Raw genomic sequence first — 23868 nt, 5'->3', positions numbered from 1 at the left:
GCCGACATTATTTGCTGATGTGTTTAAGGCTGTCAAGAGCTGCCATAATTGCCAGATTTTTGAAGGGAAACAAAGATTACAGCCATTGCCGCTTAAGCCCATTGAGGTGAGTGCCCCTTTTCAGCAGTGGGGGCTAGATTTTATTGGTGAAATTCATCCTTCTTCTTCAGGTCAACATAGATGGATCCTCACGGGTACGGATTACTTCACAAAATGGATCGAAGCAATTCCCACCAGGCAAGCTACGGATGCGGTAATAGTTTCATTTCTTGAGAATAATATATTGTCTCGTTTTGGTTGCCTGAGTAAGTTAATCACTGATAATGCAGCAGCTTTCAAGTCAAAAAAGATGGTTGAGTTTTGTAATAAATATCATATTACTTTGGGACACTCAACCGCCTATCATCTGCAAGGAAATGGATTGGCTGAGTCTTCAAATAAATCTTTGGTTAATATCATTAAGAAAACGCTGGAAATGAACAAGAAAAGTTGGCATAAGAAGCTGGTCCATGCACTCTGGGCAGATCGAGTGAGTCAAAATAAATCCATTGGCATGTCCCCCTTTGAATTAGTTTATGGAGTCGATACAGTGTTCCCTACCTCTCTTGCAGCTCCGGTAGTGAAACTTCTTCAAGAGGCTGGTGGTGAAGAGGATCCAATGTAGCGAAGGCTAAATCAAATGATCCACTTGCAGCAGACACGGGAAGATGTTTTTCAGAACACCTGTAAGTTGCAGGAGCGAATTAAAAGGATTTTTGACAGAAAAGCAAAGGTGGATACATTTCAGTTGGATGATGTGGTGTTAAAGTGGGATGCAAGAAATGAAGAAAAGGGCAAGCACGGAAAGTTTGAAAATCTATGGAAAGGTCCTTTTAAGATTGCAGCATTTCGAGGTCAGAACGCTTTTCTTCTTAAGGAAATGAACGGGGAAGATTGTCCAGGAGGGCCAGTCAATGGTCGGCTGCTCAAGCAGTACATTTTCTGATTTTTTCTGCTATCCTATTAGCATTGTAAATACCATTTCATTTCAGTTTCGATGCAAGTGTGTGCTATGATCATTTCTTCAGTCTGGGGCCCAAAGTGAAGGCTATAATTCTGAGGAAATATTTCAGTTTGAGTTTAGTTTGTCGAGTCAGTTTGTTAGTCATATTCTTGAGTCATTTTCAAGTTAATTTTCAGTCAAATAAATTGGGTCAACATCTTGAATTGTTTGTCGAAGTAATGACTCCATAGCCCAATGGATGAAGGCACTGTCTAGCTCTTACAGAGATCTACTATTCTTGGCACCTCTGAGGAGCTACCATCCCCATTGGAGCCAATGTTAGAGTCGGTCTCGTTATCCCTCCATCAGAGATCAAAACTCTTTTTGCATTTCATGTTTAGGTGTCTTGTCAGTTTCGATCAGTTGCATTTTGTTAGAAGCATGCCATAAATCTGATGGAGAGGTTTGTGTCACTCATTCCCCTTGTGTTTGGCACTGCGGGCTCAGATCTATTCTTAAAAATCAAGTCTTGAAAAGTCATTTGCAGTCCTGTTTCAGTCTCTAGGTCATAATAGTTTTTTCGGTCATTAGGTCTAGGGTTAAGTCGATAGGTCTTTGACAAAGTTTAAATAAAGCCAATAGGCCAGAGGGAGGTCCTTGTTATATTGTTATCTCAGAGATTTTTATCATTATACGGATAGATTTTTGTAATAAATTTTCAAAAATTTCAGTTCTTGAAATGTCCTGGCGCAACCCTGGTCTCCTTTGCCAGATCATATCATAGCTATCCCTACAAAAAATTGTCAAAGAAAATCATTATTTCAACCAAATTTAAGGAGGAAACAAAAAGGTCAAAATTCTATTAATCCTGAAAAAGTGTCAATTGCAAAGCATAACAAAGTGGGTTATGGAAGAGGAATAAATCAAATTGGTGTCTATATAAAGGTTTTTCAATGAAGTTTCAAGTCATTGTGCATGCCAAAGGAGGAGAAAATCATTGCAATTCGTGTTTGAGCATTTTGGAGCGGATTGGTCCTCATTTCACCTGCGCGGCGCATATAACTTGCGCGACGCACACAGACATTCAGGCTAGTGCAAAATATAACCAACGCGGCACATATAACTTGCGCGGCGCACTGGGTAAGGAGCGCGACGCTTACAGTTTGGAGCCCGTAACTTGTTTGAAAACTCATCAAATCGCCTCCTCTTCACATCAATTTGTCAGGTAGGCTCGCCTCCATTTCCTTTTCTTTCTTTTTAATGGTGAATGTGATGGGTTCATGGATGATTGCCGTGGAGACCAGATTTTGAAAGCCTCCCTTTGTCAATATAAAAAGTGTTGTAGGGTTTGAAAACAGTTTTGTTACCAAGGTTGTGTCTTTTCCCCATTTCCCTTTGTTCCTCATTCCCAAATTCACTCATCAAACTTCCTCATTAATTCCCTCATTAATCCTATACTACAATCCCAGAAATCCTAATTCCCCACCTCTATAAAAACTCCCTAATCCTATTTAATATCCCAAACCCTAAAACCCTAATCCCATATCTACATGTCCCCTCCTTTCCCTAATTACATTTTATTTTAAAATTCCCTAATTCCCTGATATTTTCCCTTTCCTAATATTCCCTTTTACATTGTTTCCCCTTGGTCACAACATTGTTTAGATCAAAAGAACAGTCCATATTCAGTTGCACACAACAGTTTCACTTATCAGCATTCATTTGAGGCAGTTTGTATATCAGCAGTGATGTCATCTGGTCACTCATCTGAATATGAGGCAGAAACCCAAAGTGATTCTCCCATGGGTAAACAGGAACCCCGGAGGCCTCGTAAAAGTGGCAAACATCTCAGGGAAAAACCAATCAACCTTAGAGAATTGCATGCTTGTCCTCTTGCTATGCAGTGCTTTGAGCATCAGTCATGCTACGAGTTTTGTCAAAAGGTAGCTGAGGTCTGGTTTCATTATGAGTTGGCTCACCTTTTTGTCTTGCATTTGCATGGAGACCAAGCTACCTCGACTGGGGTCACCTTTACACTTACACCAGAAACTGTTTCGCTAGCAACAGGTATACCAAATATTGGTGAACTATGGCATAAAAAACAACAGATTGATAAGCAGCATTATGAGCCATATATCAAACCCAATTGCTTGAGGCAGCTCAAAAGAGTGTTCCCGTTCAGGTACCTGAAAGATGAGTATGCTCCACTCATGAGATTGATCATGAAATATTTCAGCTGTGAGGGACGATTCTCTCGTCTTTATGCTTATCACATCAGGTTACTTATGCATTTCACCAGGGTGCGGATGATGAACATTCCGTATTTCATCTACCGGAATATAGAGAGGATGAAAACCTTTATATAGCATAAAACCCCTCAACAACAACTCAACAATGTATATCATTTTGCGCTTATAAAGATTTTGGTGGTTCATCAGCTTGGTTCGTAGGGCATCACTTGGGATGACTTTATCTCACATGGTTTCTTCAGAGCTTCACGAGAAGTAGGTGAAACATGAGGGTGAACCTTCTCAGCAGTATGAGCATCATGAGACCAGGCCTATTTTCATTACATATCAGAGAGGCTATCTGAAAGGTACCAGACCTTTGTTTGCAGTAGCAAAGCAAGTGTTATCTCCACCTGGTGTGGAAGGGGCCTCGCTTCCGACATCAGCACCACAGGCATAGGTACAGGACAAGGGCAAGAAGCCCATGCATGAGATAGGGCTTTCAGGTGAGCCATCAGGTTTCGTTATCATTCCTGATGTTGAGATAGTTACGGATTTAGAGAAGTCTAGATATAGAATGGTGATTTAGGAGCAAGAAACAGACATTCAAGCCTTTGAAATCTAGTTGGAGATGGCCAAATGGAACATCAGGTATCTAGAACAGAGAAATAAGCAGCTTGAATATTAGCATGCAATCATGGAGCTACAGAACATCTGTGAGAATCGCCAAGCTGCCCGACATAGGAGGATTCAGTTCACTTCTCTAGAGCGACAGGTCAATGAGGATCGAGAGTCTAATCTCGAAAGGGTCAACATTTACTTGGAGAAGTGGTTGAGCAAGGCCAATAGAGATAATGCATTGTTGAGACATATGGTTGTTCACTACAGGGCACGGAACCAAGTTTGCAAGGCTCGGATAAGAAATCTAAAGGCAAAATTGAAGAAGGCAATCCGCAAGCAAAAGAAACAAAGGGAGCTCGATCGTCTTTAGATTTTGGCCGAGGCCTCTTTAGCTCATCATCACACTTGATAAGGGAACTCCAGCCCAAATTTCAAGAGATTTGGGGCATTTTTGGTCATTTTGAAATTTTTGCACTTAAAAAACAGGTTTTTTCCCTATATGCGCCGCGCACCTTGCGCGACCCATAGGATTGGGAGCTCCAAATCACAAATGGCTTGCAGTTTTGGATTTTTCATGGAGAATCATGAATTTTGGTACTTGGACAAGAAATTTGGGAAAGTTTTGGGTCCCCAAAAGGTCAAAAAACATGCAAAAAATGACCTCACTACCCCTATTTTGACACACAGGAAGCAGTCTTGGGAGAATGCACTTTTGGAGGGGCAAATGGACACCAATTTTGAAAATTCCACTTGGGTTGGATAGTAGATAGGTAGGGCTTTCCAACAAGCCAACCTGAGCTCAATTTGGACTCCTGCAGGTACCTCAAAAATAGAAGCAAATTAGCGCAGCGCGTATAGAAATCAGCGGCGCATATAGATTTTTTGCCCTATTTTTCATCTTTCAGCTCAGAAACTCGACTAGTTTGACCAGTTTTTATTTGTGATGTAATTTTTGACTTTTTCTTGATGTAATTGATTGAAACATGATGTAATTTGACACTTAGTTACTTGGTCTAGTAGATTCATTCACCAAAGAGTGAAAATTTAATGAATGCATCAGTTTCCTACCTTATAGAGGCAAGTTGTTTTGACTGCCTAGATTGTAGTGCTTTGTTTAGAATTGGTTGAAACAGCTCCTAGAATAATGAGCTCGACCCCTAGAGGCAAGGGAAGAGGTTGGCTTGCCTATATTATGTAATTTCTAAGTCATTTTCAGGGTTGGACTCTTGGGAAAATCTTGACACCCTATTGTACATTCACTTCTGCATTTTTGGCAAAGGAAAGACCATGGTTTTGCAGCACTTTTTGGGATCCTTGTGGCTTTATGTGTTGATGGTTTCATTCTTTCAGTAATTGTAAGTTGTTAATGTGATCATTTTCCTTCTTTCATCTTCTGCAATTGAACAAATGAAGTGTTAAGGTAGAATCCATAGATTGTTATGCTCTGCCTTTAAGTTTGTTTGATTTTCCATGTTTTCGTCTGTTTAAGGAGAATCCTTGAAAGATTCTTGCTCTCCTTAGCTTCTCATCAGTCAGATCTAGCCATTCATTATCTTTAAAAGCATCAAGACAATCGCCTACCTTGCCCCAAGTAGACCTCTGCAAAAACTGTGTCTCATCCCAGCACCCAAAATTGCTTTTTCCTTTGATTCAACAAAAACCTCAAAAATCAACCTCAAACTCCTAGTACTTCATACCTAGCCTAAGATAAATTGCCAATTTAGTCATCTCGAGCCTCATCGATTACCTTTTACCGAGATTGACCCGGAGAGAGCCCTCTCCTGTCCTCGTAGGGCTAGCTACGAGGATGAGCGTGGTTTGATGTGGACCTAGAACCTTGTCTTTTCAGCCTGAGACAAATCTAGGCTCTAACTTGATGTAAATGATTTTTTTAGTGGTTACTATAGTAAATGATCTTGTAATTAATGCTTTGAGAGATAAGCTCAAGTAGTTTAGCAAAAAGGGGAGAGTTGTTCTAACTTCTTGTTGAAGCCCCAAATATCGGGTCTACAACAAGGGGGATACCCACCTGATCTGGACTTGGTTAGTAGCTCCTTTTCCGTTTGGTATAGTGGGTCCGACTGGGGATATGGGACCAGTTTCCCAATTTATGTGTGTGTGTGTTGAGATTTGATATTTCCTTTCTAAAAGTTCCTAAGTGAAATGCTTTTACTTTAACTCTAATCTAATAACATGCAATTGTATTCTAATAAACAGAAATATCTAGTTCTACACTAACCCAGGGTGTAATCTTTCCGTTATGCAATCTAAAATGATTTCAAATAACAATTGGTAATAAAGATCATTCAACTGTTATGAGAAAATAATTCAATAGAGATAAACCACTTCGTGTAAAAAGTTAGATGAAACAATTGAGAAAAACATATCGCATAATAAGCTACTCATACATTAAGCATAAATAAATAGCTATCACCATACAAAAATTCCAAATGATAACTCAAGCATTCACGCATCAATATATAAACAACTGAACGTAAATACCACTTTAACACAAAGGCAGAAATAGTTAAGAGATAGAAGTACCATTTATAACTAGTTCTACTCATGAGCTTCAAGCGATAATGATTTATCTCTTCTTAATCCAACATCCACTAAGAGTACAGAAGTGCAACATCAGTAGTAGATATTAAATGCAGATATCAATAAATCATGTTCCAATCATTCATCAAAACCTCCTCGGAGGGTGCAAAAATGCATGTTTTGAGGACAAGTGTTTTACAAATTTCAGGACCCTTCTCTAAATGCATGAGAAGGGTTTAAATACTACTAGCTAAATCTAAAAATAACTTATTACAAAAATGTAGGATATGGTTTAAATGACCGTCCTCATTTCAGGCAAAAATAAAGAAAAATTAATACTAACATTGAATCTAAAATTAATACTAACAACTAACTATTTATGTATCTATTCCTTGAAATCGCAAGCATTCAGCATTTGTTTGAGAAGAGTTGACGGGTCGACTTCCGACTTTAACTGTCCTACGAAAATAGCATCGGCAAGAGCTCGCACCATCTTCTCGGCAGAATTGATGATACATTTGAGAGTTATGCATTGGCTGTGTGGTTTTACCAAATATGCCCAGTAAGAATCCCAATTCAACTTAGTCAATCTCTTGATTGATTATGCCTTTTCTTGAGCCTTCTGTCTCCAGCCTGTCTGCAGTTGCTGAGCTTTTGTTAGATACCATGGAGTGGTTTCTGAGATTAGATTTGCCCTGTGCAAATTTTCATTTATGCAGTCAATCACATCGTTTGCTGTTGTGGCTGCTTCTTTTGCCGCTTGCTCTGCTTTCCTGATTTGTGCATCCCATTTGTTAAAGAGCATTTCTTTGTGATTGTCGTTGATTATTGGTGCACCTGCTCTTTTCCCCTCCTCTATTTCTTGCCAAGCCAAATATTCAGTAACTCTTTTATCAATTAAATCATAATCATGTCGTAAGTCCACGACTTGATTAGTGATTTTATCGCTTATTTTGCAATAAGAGTTCCACTGTGATATTCTTTGGCACAATGCTTCCTGTTGCTGCAGTAGTTGATCATTTAAGGAAATGGATTCTGTAATGAATTTTGTAAGCTTAGGATCATCCTTGTGCATCTCTTGCATATCATGTAACTATTTTTCTCTTTCATCCAAACTGTTCTGGTAGCCTATCTATATTTGTTGGAAGTCCTGTTGTAATCTTTCAAGTTGTTTCTGTGCTTCATTGTTGGTGTTGGCTTGTTGCAGCTATTGCTGAAAAACCTGTATTTGATCTTCCTTCTCTTTCAGTAGTTGTTGCACCTCAGATGCTTTATCAATGGTCATAGAGGCATATGCTCCTGCGATCTGAGATAATTTGGTGATATTTTCAGTGGGATCGGTGGTAGGATCTTTCCATAGGATGTCTAATTGCTCTGCATCATGAGAGAGCACGTTTTCCAATTTTCTTTTCTTTCTTTGTCTTCTCACTACTACCTTGTGTTGTGGACTATAAAATACATCAAGAGGAGGAATCTCCTCTATTTTGAGCATAAGTTCAGAGGATGGGGTAATGGGAATATGTTCCATTTCTGAGACATTGCTAATTGTTCCTATGACTATATCTTTTGTTGCCTGTATATTACTCACAGGTGTCTTTGTGCTTTGTCCTTCAATATTGATTAAATCATTGAATGTCTCCCATTATTTATCTAGCTCAGTTCTGATTGATGGTGGCTGGACGATGAGAGGGGGAGGATCTAGTTGTGGAGAGATCAAAGCCTGTTGTTGTGGGAGCTCTTTTGACTGGGCAGTATCCCTTACTGACCCTTCGCTTTTATCATGGCCACTTTCAGATCTCTTAGAATGTTCTGATGTTTCTTTCCCGGATTTAGATTTAGATTTGTCTGTGCCTGAACTTCCACTAAGACTGATACTCGGAGTTGGTTCCCTTACGGGTTCCAAGCGTAGTTCTTCCAAAGGGATATTAGTTAACCTCCTTTCCCTGTATATCTTGAACTCTTGAAATTCTGCTGGAGGGAATCGCACTTGGGCCGAATGCAGAACTTCTTTAAGCATACTTTTCTGTTGGAACATGTCATCAAAAATATTATCTTCTTTAGAAAACACCTTTATTTTGACTGCAGTAGTGAAATTCTTAGCAATATCATAAGGGTCGAATGGTCTTCCTGGAAATTTGAACAATCGTAGACATGTTATGTTGTTTACTTCTTTGAATGCATGGCCTACATCAAATAGTGAAAAGGCCCCACAGGCCACAGGAAATTGTGGCCAAATAGCCTTCTTTTTGTCTTTCAACTCTTTAGTCAAGCCTCCTTCTCCGCAGGTTTGATAAGCAATTTCTCGTGCCATGAGTTTATCAGGAACATACAAAGGTAAGACATGAGGGGAAGCAAGACTTCTGAATACCCTGACATATGTAAACAGTTCTTCTTTGAACCATCTCGTGACAGGGAGTATATCTACCTCTGCTTCAGGAGAAAATCTTGGAGCATCTTTATCATACAATATTTTGTACAGGGGCAGCATGATTCCATGACAAATCTTGTAGAAATACGGAGTGAACTTAGAATCCCACAATTCTTTATGATAAATATGAATGGGTAAGGGGTCTTGAGTCATCCATTTCCAACCCATTAAAGGAAACTTGGAAACATAACAGATTGCATCCATCACATATGCAGATAAGTAGAAAGGGGGGTAAATTCTCTGAGAAACAGTTCTTTTAGACCGGTAACTTACAATGGCTGTGGCTAAGTTGTCAGACAATATTTTAGCCCAATCCATAATAGTAGCATTAATGGCGGCATCCAATAATGGTAGCCATTCAGATGAAAATTTGTTAATGTCTGGCTTCCCAAAAAGTCTACAAAGCATAGCAGCAGCAAAGCAATACGGGGAGGTGAGAGAACCAGTACTATACATACCATGTTTATCCCTTTTTAGTGGTTCATCCCTCCTTGACCAGTCTTTGGTACATTCTGCCAGGCTTTCATTTTCTTTAGCAAACTTCTCTATGAACTGTCCGTTATAAGTCGCCTGTGGCTCTGGTAAATGATACATGAGCTTCAAATCTTGTGGAGTGAATGAGCCAATGAGTCCTTGACCCTGAGTCTTAAATTGTCTGTTTTTTATGTCGGCGCTGTCTAGTACCCATTTAACCATGTCTGTGTATGGAAGAATTTTGGGCCTCGCCGCTATTCGGTGTAAGAATGAGCAAGCTAGCTCTGTAATAGACACCTCAGAAGACCCGTGTGAGCCTACAGTAGCTGTAACCTCCATTATTTTGGGATTCTCTTCCTCAAGTAGACTATACATGCCTTCCCAAGTAGTAATACCAGTGTCTCTATTACAGGCGGTGTCTGTATACAAGGGCATCATTTCTTGATCTTCAGAACTCGGAGCTTTGCCTTTCTTTCCCATAGTATCCTAAATACTACTTTGTATAATTCTCTGTTCTTTGTTCCTGCAGTTTACAAATGAGGTGAGAATCATGATAAGGAAAAGGTGACGGGAAAGCTTTAAATGCCAAAGACATATAAAATATACCACCTTACGTGAAATGGCTCTTCGATAAGCACAAAACCCTATTTCATTAATGATTGGCAACTAACTCATTAATTAGCATTAAAGCACATAACCAGGTCTCAGTTTATGGAAAATACTTTTTTGAACAACGAGCCTAAAAGATTTGTGATGAAGCGATTTTGCGATTTGCTTCGCAATATCACAGATCGCAACATCACAATACCGCTCTATCGCAATATTGCAACATCGCAACATCTCTGGAGTGTAGCATATGACAATCATCTGTTAATGTGTTTTCCACGAAATGCGATTTGCGATATGCACCATCGCATATTGGCAGTTTGAGGGTTTTCAACGTAACTGATATTTTATGCATGCGATGCGATGAAGTTTCGCATCATGATCTCGCAATCTTAGAATTGTGTTTGTAAGGAGGTATCCATTATCCTTTTTGCGATGCGATATTTCTTAAGGAGTGATTTTATTCTACCTTATCATAAAACATAAGCTTTTTTAGATTTTTCAAGGGTATTCTCCTAAGTTTATGAAGGTAAGTTTTACTGAAAAAGGAAATTCAAGCACTAATTGATTTTTTTTAATTTTTGACTAAGGGTCCCCACTTATTTATTATTAGTAACAACATTAAATAAGAAGGGGGGTTGTTGCTAGCCACAACACTTCCCTAGGATTTGGCAAAGATAGGATAGATGCATGTATTTTACTTTTTAGAGTGGAATTCGACCTCCTTAGGAGGAATTTGACCTCATCTCCTATATTAGGCTGAAATGTAATGTAATCAAAAGTTGGATACTTCAAGCTCAGACATCTTGAACTAATGTGTTTGAATTTTTGTAGAGAAATAACAGACAGTTGCACCTGTTTTTATGGGATTCATGTGTTGTGGTCAATGGCACTATTCTATCTAGTGTCTCTTATGCATTTGATTTTTAAATGTTTTTGGAAACCATCTATGTTTCTTCTCATGCTTATCTCTTAAGTTGTTAAACATAATACATTGTCTAGAGTGCTCTGTTTTTGTCTGAGATTTTCATATAACTGTTTTCATCCTCTGAAACAAATGAATTCATACATATATGCTCATTTTGGTCCCTCTTTCCTCATTACCATCATTTGTGTCATTGATTACACCTACCTTGCCTCATTCTATGTCTACAACTGATCTTTTGACCTATTTGGCCTAGTTCTACTACCTAGTGCTTCATATCCAGCAAACCTTAAATCAAACCCTACCGAGCTAATACCTAGCCTAAAACCCTAGTATTCTCCAGTCAATTCCGTTGGCTATGAGGTTGATTTAGAGAGAGAACTCTCTAATTTGACAGGGCTAACTGCCAAATCCAAAGTTGGTCTATGGTTACCCCTCTAGTTTCCTTTCTTAGCCTTGGGAAAACTAAGGAGTGCTAACATAACACTTCCTTCCATACAAAAGCAAAAATGACTCCATTTATGACACTTTATGGACATCATCCACCATCCATCACATCATCTTTAAGAGAAAATTCTAAGGTTCAAGCAGTGGAAGATCACATTGAGCATCAACAACAAGTTCTCTAACTCTTAAAGGATAAACTCACTTGGCGCAGATTCAAATGAAACAATGGGAAAATCAACATCACAACGAAATAAATTTTGATGTAGGAAACTGGGTATTTTTATGATGACAACCATATAAACAAATGTCCCTTGAGCAAGCTAAGAAGGATAATAAATTATCACCAAATTGTTATGGTCCTTACAAGGTGTTGTGAAATATTGGTACTATGGAATACAAATTGGAGCTTCTTGCATCTTCCCAAGTGCACCCAATTTTCCATGTTTCATGCTTAAAGAAGGTTATAGGTGACAACCTCCCAGTTCAAACAATATTTCCAAAACTTGACAACAAAGGAAAAATCATATTGGAACCTAAAGAAATCATGGATACAAGAACCCGACAGCTACGAAATTGATCAATTTCAAAGTATCTCATCAAATGGAAGAACTTACCTGTTGAAGATCCCACATGGGAGGATGAGAATTTTATATAGAAGCATCCATAAATACTCAAGTGTTGAGGACAACACTTTTTTGAAGGAGGGGGGCATGTTAGGTCCCTATAATACTAGTGTAGCCCGTTATTGTTATTGTTGTGCCTTACATTATGATTGTTATGTATGCTCTAGTTATGTTATGACCCCTTAAACTCTTATATTTAGAAGGTGTTGGAAAAACAGAAAGGCAATAAAGATTTTCTTGACCTTGATAATTACTTGTGATGTTTCTTACTATTACGATTCTTTATATCTTCTTTCTTTATTTCATCAAGCAGTTACCAAAAGCAGAAGCACATAAAATAATGAACACAAGATGTAGGCACATGCCATGGAAAAACCCCCTTCAAGGGGAAAACCCAGTCATGGTAATTCTTCCTTTCAATAGTATGCTTTGAAACTCTTCACCTTAGACCAAGACCAGACCTTCCCTCCACACCAAGTCAGCCTCCAGAAGATTGACCTCTTCCCAGCAACTTCGACTATGCAACAACTTGCAGTAGCTAACATTAGGGGAATCTAGAGGTCTAAAATGGGCCTCCTAAGGAAACTATAAAATAATAGTTGAAACAATAAAATAAGATTAGATTACATCATCAAATTTTAGAGGGAAAAAAAGAAAAAAAACTATTTTTTCAACTTATCTCCCTATGGGTTTACTCAAATTTCGAGCAGAAACACTCGTTGGATGCAAAATTTGATTCCTCTTCAAAGGAGTTCCAATGTTGCATACTTTTGATGGACCCTACTACAGGAAAAATGAGAAATACAAAAGTGATTACAATCACGTTTTTCAATGTATTTCTCATTTTTTGTATAGCAGGGTTCATAAAAAACATGCAACATGGGTACTCCTTGGATGAGGAATTAAATTTTGCATCCAACAAGTACTCCCTCTCGAAATTTGAGTAAAACCTTAGGGAGATAAGTTGAAAATATGAGTTGAAAAAGTAGTTTTATTATTTTATTATTTTTTAACTCCAAAAATAGTGAATCATCCCTCATCTAGGTGGATCTCCAGATACAATGGCATGGAAAAACTTAGAAAATCAAAGTGATCAGAATGAAGTCAACTTGAGATCAGAGCGTAGATCTCGTCATCCTGATTCCAACAGTGTGAACGACACTTCAATCCGAGTCTGGATGATGAAGCTATCACACAGGGAAGGTTGCTTTGATCCTTTAGAAAATGAGAATTTTCCTTAGAAAATGGGTTTTAAGCCTTAAAGGAAAAATTGCAATCAGAGGACTTGTAGAGGCGGACTGAAGAGAATTGCAGTGGAACCCCTGATTGCCGATCTCCGATCAAATCGGATCGACGGATCGGAGGAAACTAGATCAAAGGACTTACATATATATATCTATTGGTGAGCAGGCAGAGCCATCAGTGATAACACGATCAATGGAATCAATATCGGGGCACCCGGGGCGATATATGAGGGAATGTCGATGCGATCGGTCGATGCCGATATCAGTGATCGGCAATCGGTGGTCGGTATTCCCTAGTTACAGGACCTTCGAGAAAAGCGATATTCCAATTACGACCTCAGGTCAGACCCAATATGGAATATATGACCGATTTCACCAGTTTTGAAGTCCGGGTAAATGGTTTTGGGGCAGATTTTTAGTGTTTTTCGGGATTTTAATGACTTATCGCCTCAATGATAAAAGGGTCATTTTAAGAGGCAGTTACGCCCACCAATTCTTCCATGACACTAGCCTCCATTGTTAACCAGATAACCCCAATTTAAAGGGGATTCTTCTGAAAACCCCATTACAAAACCGCAACAATTGGAAAGAGCGGGAGAGGCATTTTTGTTGCAGCACGTTGTTTCGTTGGTAGGAGGGCGAGAGAGCATATTTGTCTGTGTTTAGAGAGTTTTACATGACTCCAGCCCCTTTCATTGCTGTGGAAGCATTGGTGCTATTTACCTCTCCATATCAGGTATTCATTTTCATAGCCATCTTTCAGATTGGAGGTATAAGCCTCTTGTGGACAGCTGATGATTGTAATTATCTTTTCTTTCATGCCATTTAATAAGAAAGGCATCCCCATTGTTGAGCTGGGCCTGGAGATGTAGTCTGAATTGGACAAACTCCGTTATCAAGCCTTGGTGTATTCTTTTGTGCATTTTATATCTTTACTTATTCTTTTCTTATGTGCACATTTTTGTGTTAAGCTAAAATTTTACATGTGATTCTTTTCTATACATCTATAAGAAAAAACATCCTGGATCAATTGGTATCAGAGCAGGGCTTTTTAGATGTGAATTGCATGTTTGCATGCTAACAAGAGGTAGGCTTCAAAGAGGCGAAAGGAATTTATAACCTTTCGATCCAGAGGCAGGGCGTGCACCTCAGAGTAGAAACATGGTTGAAGACAAAGCTCATATTGAATAGGAGCGTAATTTCATAAAGACTTTCTAGTCAATGGCAAAAAATATCAGTCAGTTGGTTATAAGTCTGGAAAAAGCAGAAGAGAGGAACCCAGAAGGACAAGGTTCAACACATGGGAATGGTGGAGAAGACCCCCCTCCTTCTCCTTTTAGGAGTGAAGGTTCTTCTTCCTCTCACCACCATAATCAGAGAAATCCAAAGGATGCATCTAAGAAACCTTTTTTATTTAGATGTTAAATTTGATATTCCTGTGTTTAATGGTGAAAGTAATGTAGAAAAGCTTAACAATTGGATTAGGAAAATTGAGGTTTACTGCAAGATTCAACAAATCATAGAGGATGAGGTGAAAATCTTGCTGGACTCTCTACGACTGGGCAGCACAACTCTCATTTGGTGGGAGAGCAAATTGCATAGCAGTAAAAATGTGGGTAAGCTCTTTTCCTCATGGTCTGATTTCACTTCTGTGTTAAAGGAATAGTTTTATCCCTTAGTGTTATAGACATTTTTGGGCACTGCAAACCCAAGCATAAAATGTACATAAACCAAGGGCTCCTAAGTTCCTAAAAGTGTTGTTCCAACCCCTAAAGGAACAAGGTCAACTGATTACAACTTCTCCCAGAAGTTCTCCATGAAAAACTACTCTGAACTGGTCAAAACAGGACCATTTCACCTGCTCCATAGGCAAAGTGTGTTGCATCTCACCTAAGTACACTCAGTGGGTGCGTTTCATTTCAAAAAGCCCTTCTATGGGGTGCAATGGGTGAGAAGAGACAAATGGCAGTGTCAATCCGCGAGGTGGAGAAGCATGGAATCTTCCAGAAACTTCTCCTGTGACACTTGCCTCTCTGAATTCAACCAAGGATGTGTAAGAGATCATCAATCTCCAAGTGGAAGCAAGAACTATCAGAGGGAAGACACTAATCAAATTACAAGCTGACTCATCTCCCTTACAGACATCTATATATGGATCCCTCATCCCAGAGATCCGGAGGCTGGAATTTTTCATCTTGTAAGGAATTGCTGTTGGTTTCTTGAGGCAACATCATAGTGTTGGGTGATCTAAGCTTTGCATGAGGTGAAAAAGGGCTTACTTGCTGAGAGGATGATGCTGGGTCAGAACAACTGGTTGTAACTCTCTTGGCTCTTTCTTGATTATCGATAAAGTTATTCAAGTTTTCCTCCATACTCTTGTGTGATCTATGTTTTGTGCATTTGTATGGTCAATTTACATCTGATCCTAGATTGTTTATGATAATAGATCCATGTTCTCATATAGTGTTATGCTGCTTTGATTCTACAGGTACTCTATAAAGCTGGGTATACAACGAAGCAAGTAGCAAAGGACTATCAGAAGAGAGAGGAATCGAACAAGGAACCAAGCGCAAGACAGAGCTTGGTCTCCTTTATTCTTCTCTCATCTATCTTTCATAAAGGAAAATGAAAGGAGTTTTACTTTGTTTGTTTCTAAGGTAGCTACCATGCCTTAGTGGGATTAGCAGTTCTGCATAGACACTTTTCCCTGTAACACTTAGGATACAAATAGAAAGCTTTGATGAATTGGCAATATTTAAGGCAAGGCAAAGGACAAGATGTTCAGATTTTTATAGAAGAGTTTAGGAAGCAAGCACTAAATTTGAGTATTGCACTTGATGCACCTAAAGTTGTAACTAAGTATATTGGCTCACTACACAGTTATATTAAGCATTCATTGTTATTATTTGAACCAACCACTATTGATTTAGCTAGCGTAAAAGCAATTCATATTAAGAATAGGGGCAAGAATGAAAGAGAGGATCAGTCCAGAAAGCCACCATTCAAACCTCCCAATGGCAAATCCAAAGCGAAATGGAAAGGGAAGGAAAAGAAAACAGGAGCAGCCAAAGAGGGAGAGCGGCCTTATTGCAATCACTACAAGAAGGAAGGCCATTATGATGATCACTGTTGGAAGCAACACCCAGAAAGGCATCCAAAGAAGTATGGAGGAAAAGGGAAGAAAAAAACAATAGCAGTGGCACAACAAGACCTTAGATCAGATTTGGGAGATGAAATGCTGATCATAGCAATGGGAACAAAAGGTACCCTTACACCTCCTATTGATTCTAAATCACATGAAAGTACTAGTTCTGTAGATGAGTCCCTTTCGAATGATAGAAAAAGAATTGAATTATTTCATATCAGGGTTGTAGTAAATCACACCAAAGTGGAAACTCTATTTGATACTGGGTCCCAAACAATCTTAATTGCAGAATCCCTGGTAAAGAAGCTTGGCTTAGAGACAAAACCACACCCAAAACCTTACCCGCTGGGATGGATATATGATAAAGAAAAATTGAATGTAACCCAACAGTGCAAGGTCAAATTTGTGATTGCATCTAAGTTGGTAGACGAAGTAGAAATGGATGTAATACCATTGGATATCTGTGGCATGGTATTAGGTAGCCCATACCTGTATGACAAAAAAGTAGTATTTCCCAGCCATGAGAATAAATACCACATCACCAAGGATGGGGTAGAATACATAGTGCGGGCTCATAAAAATAAAATTAATGCCAGCCTTGTAAGCGCAGGGCAAATGAAATCACTGGTGAATTCCAGTAAAACATGCATGCTTATGGTTGTAAGGGAGAAAGAGGTCGAATTCACTGACGCGTTCCAGGGCTGTGATGGGAAGCATAAACAGGAATTAATGGAATTGATTTTTGCTTATAATGAACTATTTCATGAGCCGAAGGGTCTAACTCCGAAGAGGGAAGTCCAACACGAAATCCGTCTATTGCATGATGCCCCTCTACCAAATATTAGCATGTACAGGATGTCGGTGATTGAAATGGAGGAGATCAAGAGGCAAGTATAGGAATTACTGAACCAAGGCATCATCAGGCTGAGCACCTCTCCATGTGGTTCACCGATCATTCTAGTTCCAAAGAAAGACGACAGATGGAGGATGTGCGTGGACTACTACGTGCTCAATAAGATATCAGTGAAAAATTGCTATCCCCTCCCACACATAGATGAATTATTGGATCAATTAAAAAATGTTGTTTATTTCACAAAGTTGGATTTGCACAATGGATATCACTAGGTCAGAATTACAAAGCAGGACGTGTGGAAAACCGCCTTTAAGACCAAGCATGGGTTGTTCGAATGGATGGTGAAGAGAAGTGCAGTGGAACCACCGATCCGATTTGATCAGAGATCGGTGATCAGGGGTTCCACTGCACTTCTCTTCACCATCCATTCGAAAAACCCCTGCTTGCTCTTGAAGGCAGTTTTCCACATGTCCTGCTCCGCAATTCTAACCTGGTGACAGCCACTGCATGTTATAAATATGATCTGAAAATATAAGACAATGCAAATAAACCCAGAAACAATAAGATATGAATATAGATAGAAATGCTTCACTTTATTGATATTAAAACCCTTAAGGTAGGGCAACACCATACATTCACTCCTTAAGGAAGGAGAACACTCCACAAGCCATATGCCTATTCATACAATAATCCTTGACATCTCTCAATGTGGAGTCTCTAGCCTATATATAGGCCTCATACATACAATACCACGTGTCATTACCATGGTTCCATCAATACCATCTATCTAATACCATGGGCCCATTACATTATTACTAACTACTTGTGGTCCCTTACATGATACGGGCTAATCACCTTATTTATTACTATGGCCCATCCCATTATTACATTATTCCCTTGGGTACCTCCCTTAATACCCCATATTATCTGATCCGGATTTAAACAGGAACGCAATAGATTACAGAGATAACCATAAATACAGAGATGCGATAACCATAAACACATAGATGCAGCGGAAATAATGCTTCATTTCATTAATGGAAAATACTGAAATATGCTTACAACCAGAAATGGGAATAAACCAACTAGGGCGATGGTAGCTTATCTCTGAGAAGAGATGTGCAGCTACATGCCTCTGAACTGTTCCGAACTGTGTTACAATGAGGCTCGAAGGCCTATTTATTGTTGAGAAACAATGAAAAACCCTTCACATCCCGAAACCTAACCCTAGAAGATGAAACGCCAAATTGTGGGCCCTGTTTGGGTAAATTGGTACATCAATTTCCCGGGGTCGTAACTTTGGCATACGATCTCCGTTTGACGCGTACGATAGCTCGTTAGAAAGATCTATCCGAGTGCTACCACTTTGGGAGGCAACATGGGTCCATGGACCCATGTTGCCCCAGAATACCAAAAAAACGTCGTTTAGGGCCTCAAAACAGCTCCGAAAGTTTAGGACCCGAAAAATTGCTAAAAATAGTAAACTATGCTACAATTTAGGAAACTGAAAAGACTGAAAGAGACAGTTGTGAGGGTCCAAATGGGTTGGTGGGTGGCCACCAACATCCACCTGGATCATTCCTCCCAGCTTAGGAAGCAATGGTCCCCATTGCGTTGAGTTCCTCCATCTGCTGAACTTGTCCTGCAATCTCTGATGTGTCCAGTGATGGTGGGAAGCATGGTCGCCGATGGTCCACATTGAACATTTGGTGCAGGCGAAGGAATGGAGGAATGATGTGCTCCAAAGCATTGTTCCCCATAGCCTTGGTACTGCTGTAAGGACTATGTCGGAGTGGTCTGAGCTTCTGATGGGTTCTGGTAAGGCGTTCTTTCTGTCGATGCAACCAGACTTTGTTGCCCACCTGAAACTTGTGTGGTACCCATGTGGGTGAGGAGAAGTTGTTCCTGTGTTTTTTCATGACCGTATCCCTTTGCTGTTGCTGCTGCGTAGAGGAACCCTTTGCAGGGGTCATGGATGTAGCAACATTCTTCCCCTTACTTTGGGAGTGGACCAGACAGATGAATTTCCTGGTCTGTGATATGAGCTTGCTGCCTTTCTTAGCAGTGATCAAAGATGTGGCAGTAGGTGGGGCTACCTCCGGTATCCTGTATAATGAATTATTCAAAGAAATAATGACAGCACGAGGTCTGGACTCATACACAGCATGTCGCCTCCACAAGTATGGCTGGCCTAATAATACATCACAAACATCCAGAGGTGTAACATCACACAATACCTCATCTGTGAATGGTTTGATGTTGTAGGGAAGGCAGCACTGCTGGCGAACTTTGAGATCTCGTCCTTCATGAAGCCACCCGATACTGTACGGTTGTGGGTGTGGTGTAGTTGGTAGGCCCAACCGCTTCACGACCTCTGCTGAAACGAGGTTCTTTTGGTTGCCACTGTCGACAATGAATTGTAGCGGCGAACCCTTCACCCACATCTGTGAGTGGAAAAGACGCTCCCCTTCCTCTGGATTTTCGGGCTCATCTTTTTGGATCTTGGCGGTGGCAACAGTGGCGCTGGGATCCGCATCAATGATTTGCTTCCCTATGCCATTCCCCTTGTCGGGTTCTGGCTCAGGATCGGAACATGCATCTGATTCAGAAGCCTTCAACTCAGCCACCAGCGACTGCTTGGTCCGACACTCACTTGTGTTATGAGTGGGACTCTTATGGAACTCACACCACTTTCCTGTGTCCTTCTTCGGCTTCGTGGTGTTGTTCTTTTCTTGCGGCTTCGACGGGTTGTCTTGGGTCACCCCGCCTTGGATTTGTCCTTTGGGCTTTGGATTTGCAGATCCAAAGTCTCGCTTCTTCTGTTTGAACTTTTGCTCGATTTTGACAGCGTATCGGTATGCTGTGCCGAGTGAGGGGATGTTCAAGAACCCCATCTCTTCCTGGATGTATCTGTGTAGGCAGCCGCGGTATTTGAGTACCAGATGCAGCTCAAAATATTTGATACCCAACTGTGTGCGAAGGGTATGAAAAATGTTTGTGAACTCTGACACATCTTGGTCTCGTCCCTGCCGCAGTGTGGTCCATTTGATGTATTTGTCCTCATAGCTTCCGACAGGGTAGTACTGCTCCTTGATGGCATCCCAGAAGTCATTCCAAGTGGGTGCAGCTGAAAATAGTGAGCCTGTACTTTCATTCTTCTGCTCGCAATAGGTTTCCCACCAGTCCTTGACGTGGGGGGCTGCTTTGAGAAGAGCAAAAACAATCTTTTCCCAACTTGAAAATTCGTGAACAGAAAAATACCCATCTAGCAGATTTAACCATTTATCTACGGCATCTGCGTCTATTTGACCCTCGAAGATGGGGATTTCAAAATTAACTTGTACCTTAAACGGTGTGGCATTTCCAGAGTCGCTGTTGGAAGCCGATGCGTCGCCTCTGGGTAGCCGCTGAAGGATCTGCGCAAAGCTATACATCATCGCGTTCCTTTGCCGCTCGAGCGCTTCTTCGAGCAAGATTTTGATAGGATCTCCTGCCCCCTCATCTTTCTTCTCATCCACCATGGGAGGCCGTCGGGATTTGCAAGGCTGGTATTGCAAAGGTTCGACCAGTTCAAGCCCTAACTCCTTATATCTCGACCTCGTTGGGGACATGCAAAGAAAAATAGAGAAAAAGCAGACCGCTCTGATACCACTGATCCGGATTTAAACAGGAACGCAATAGATTACAGAGATAACCATAAATACAGAGATGTGATAACCATAAACACATAGATGCAGCGGAAATAATGCTTCATTTCATTAATGGAAAATACTGAAATATGCTTACAACCAGAAATGGGAATAAACCAGCTAGGGCGATGGTAGCTTACCTCTGAGAAGAGATGTGCGGCTACATGCCTCTGAACTGTTCCGAACTGTGTTACAATGAGGCTCGAAGGCCTATTTATTGTTGAGAAACAATGAAAAACCCTTCACATCCCGAAACCTAACCCTAGAAGATGAAACGCCAAATTGTGGGCCCCGTTTGGGTAAATTGGTACATCAATTTCCCGGGTCGTAACTTTGGCATACGATCTCCGTTTGACGCGTACGATAGCTCGTTAGAAAGATCTATCCGAGTGCTACCACTTTGGGAGGCAACATCAGTCCATGGACCCATGTTGCCCCAGAATACCAAAAAAACGTCGTTTAGGGCCTCAAAACGGCTCCGGAAGTTCAGGACCCGAAAAGCTGCTAAAAATAGTAAACTGTGCTACAATTTAGGAAACTGAAAAGACTGAAAGAGACAGTTGTGAGGGTCCAAATGGGTTGGTGGGTGGCCACCAACATCCACCTGGATCATACAATACCACGTGTCATTACCATGGTTCCATCAATACCATCTATCTAATACCATGGGCCCATTACATTATTACTAACTACTTGTGGTCCCTTACATGATACGGGCTAATCACCTTATTTATTACTATGGCCCATCCCATTATTACATTATTCCCTTGGGTACCTCCCTTAATACCCCATATTATCCCCCCTAGGTATATAACATTCCACCCCCTTTAGCATGTTTCGTTCCCGAAACATGGGAAGAACACAAATAATAGGATCTACTCAAAAGAGTAGTCCACTGGTACCATGCACGTGCATCTAGCCATCCAAGAGAAAGGTGAACCCTTGATCTCATTGGTGCCTCGCTCGCTTGAGATGGAAGTTGACCGTGGCAGCTCTTCTGTGTTGATGTGTAGTAGGTGGATCTTCGCTCCTCTCTATCTGTCATGCAGGGGTTGTTGTCCTTGTGGCTAATTGGTTTCCATCTTGTTGGTTGTTGTCTTGCGGGCTGATGTGGGTGATGATATGTTGAAGTTTTAACCCATAGTGTCTTTTTCTTTAATTCACCCCTTATTGGAGCCTGACTATTATCTGGTGCATGTTGTGGTGCCTGTTGTGGTGTCTTATCTTCCAATATTACTTCAACCACTAAGCCCTCATCTGATGTATCAACACCTGTATCCTTTCTTGCTTCAGCCTCTGTTTGTGTTTGATTGTCGATCATCAATGGCTTATCATCTGATATGTCAGCCCCTGGAACATCTTTTGCTTCAACATCCGTGGACTCTACCTATTCATTGATGGAAATATCTTGTAATGTAATTTTCTTCTTCTATACAAGAGCTTCAGGACTTTCTTCTGCACATTAATATTGATAGTACCCACGGATTCCATCCAAGGATATGCCAAAACAACATCCATATTATCCATCTCTGAAGTATAAATATCACCATGCAACATATACTTATCCATAGAAATCTTCAAATCCTTATACACTTGAACATCCTCATCATCCACCTATGTGTTTTCAATGTGTTTTGCTGGAACTTGTAATTTTTTTGCCAAGTTGACATTTATGAGATTTTGTTTGCAATTTGGATTTATAGACACAGTGATTTTCTCCTTCTGAATCAATCCATGAACCTACAATAAGAATATACCAATAGAAAATAACCCCTTACGTGTCTCATTTTCATTTATTCTAGCACGAGACCATTTTTCTAAAAGGACTCTTTCAAATTCTTCATCTGACAGTTTGGACAACTGCTTGTCGTCAAGTGAGAAATACCACCTGTAAGCCTCATATTTGAAACCAAGCCACACTGAATCCTTCCAATTTTTTTCCCATACTGACTTATTTTGTTTTATGTATTCTTCAATAGTAGGACCATTATCTTTTCCTGTAAAACATAGAACCGCCATGAAGAGGGTTTTGAAAAAAATTCACTTACTTGGCGAAAATTTGAAATTGTCACAGTTTAGTCAATATTGCTCAAAATCCCTATTATGACCTATTTTCGAAAATGGAACAATCATTCTGCATCTGCCCATGTGATATAAATCCTGATCCAGGCACTAGAATTTGAGATCCACGTTGCAATCGTCCCACCATCACAAAAAATTGCTGAAAAATAGCTGATTTTAAATCAGCGATATCTCCTTCATCTGGACTCCTATTTAGCCAATTTTTCTTTTGAAATCAGGTATTTTTTTCACAAAGAATCTAGATCTGCAATTACATTATACAGATCTTGCACTAGGACGTCCAGATCTTTGCCGCAAACTCGTTGCCCTGAAAAATTGTCTGCAATACCACTGATTTTTAGATCATCGATATCTCCTTCATTCGGACTCCGATTCGGCCGATTTTTTTTTTAAAATGGGTATCTTTTCACAAAGAATCCAGATATGCAATTATATTTTGTAGATTTTTCCCCAAAATGTACAAATCTGATCTACAACTCGCCACCCTAGAAAGTTCCTGCAAAAAAAAAAAAAGTCTCCACTTTTGCCCAAGAAAGTGCTCTGATACCACTTGTTATAAATTTGATCTGAAAATATAAGACAATGCAAATAAACCTAGAAACAATAAGATATGAATATAGATAGAAATGCTTCACTTTATTGATATCAAAACCCTTAAGGTAGGATAACACCATACATTCACTCCTTAAGGAAGGAGAACACTCCAAAAGCCATATGCATGTTCATACAATAATCCTTGACATCTCTCAATGTGGAGTCTGTAGCCTCTATATAGGCCTCATACATACAATACCATGAGTCATTACCATGGTTCCCTCAATACCTTCTATCTAATACCATGGGCCCATTACATTATTACTAACTACTTGTGGTCCCTTACATGATACGGGTTAACCACCTTATTTATTACTATGGCCCATCCCATTATTACATTATTCCCTTGGGTTTCCTCCCTTTGTACCCCATATTATCCCCCCTAG

The sequence above is a fragment of the Pinus tabuliformis genome, chromosome 7, assembly GCF_031772625.1.
Source record: "Pinus tabuliformis cultivar Carrire ecotype Pingquan chromosome 7, CPIR1, whole genome shotgun sequence".
Lineage (NCBI taxonomy): Eukaryota > Viridiplantae > Streptophyta > Pinopsida > Pinales > Pinaceae > Pinus > Pinus tabuliformis.
The sequence above is the reverse complement of the archived record's forward strand: the minus strand, read 5'-3'. Positions refer to the sequence as shown.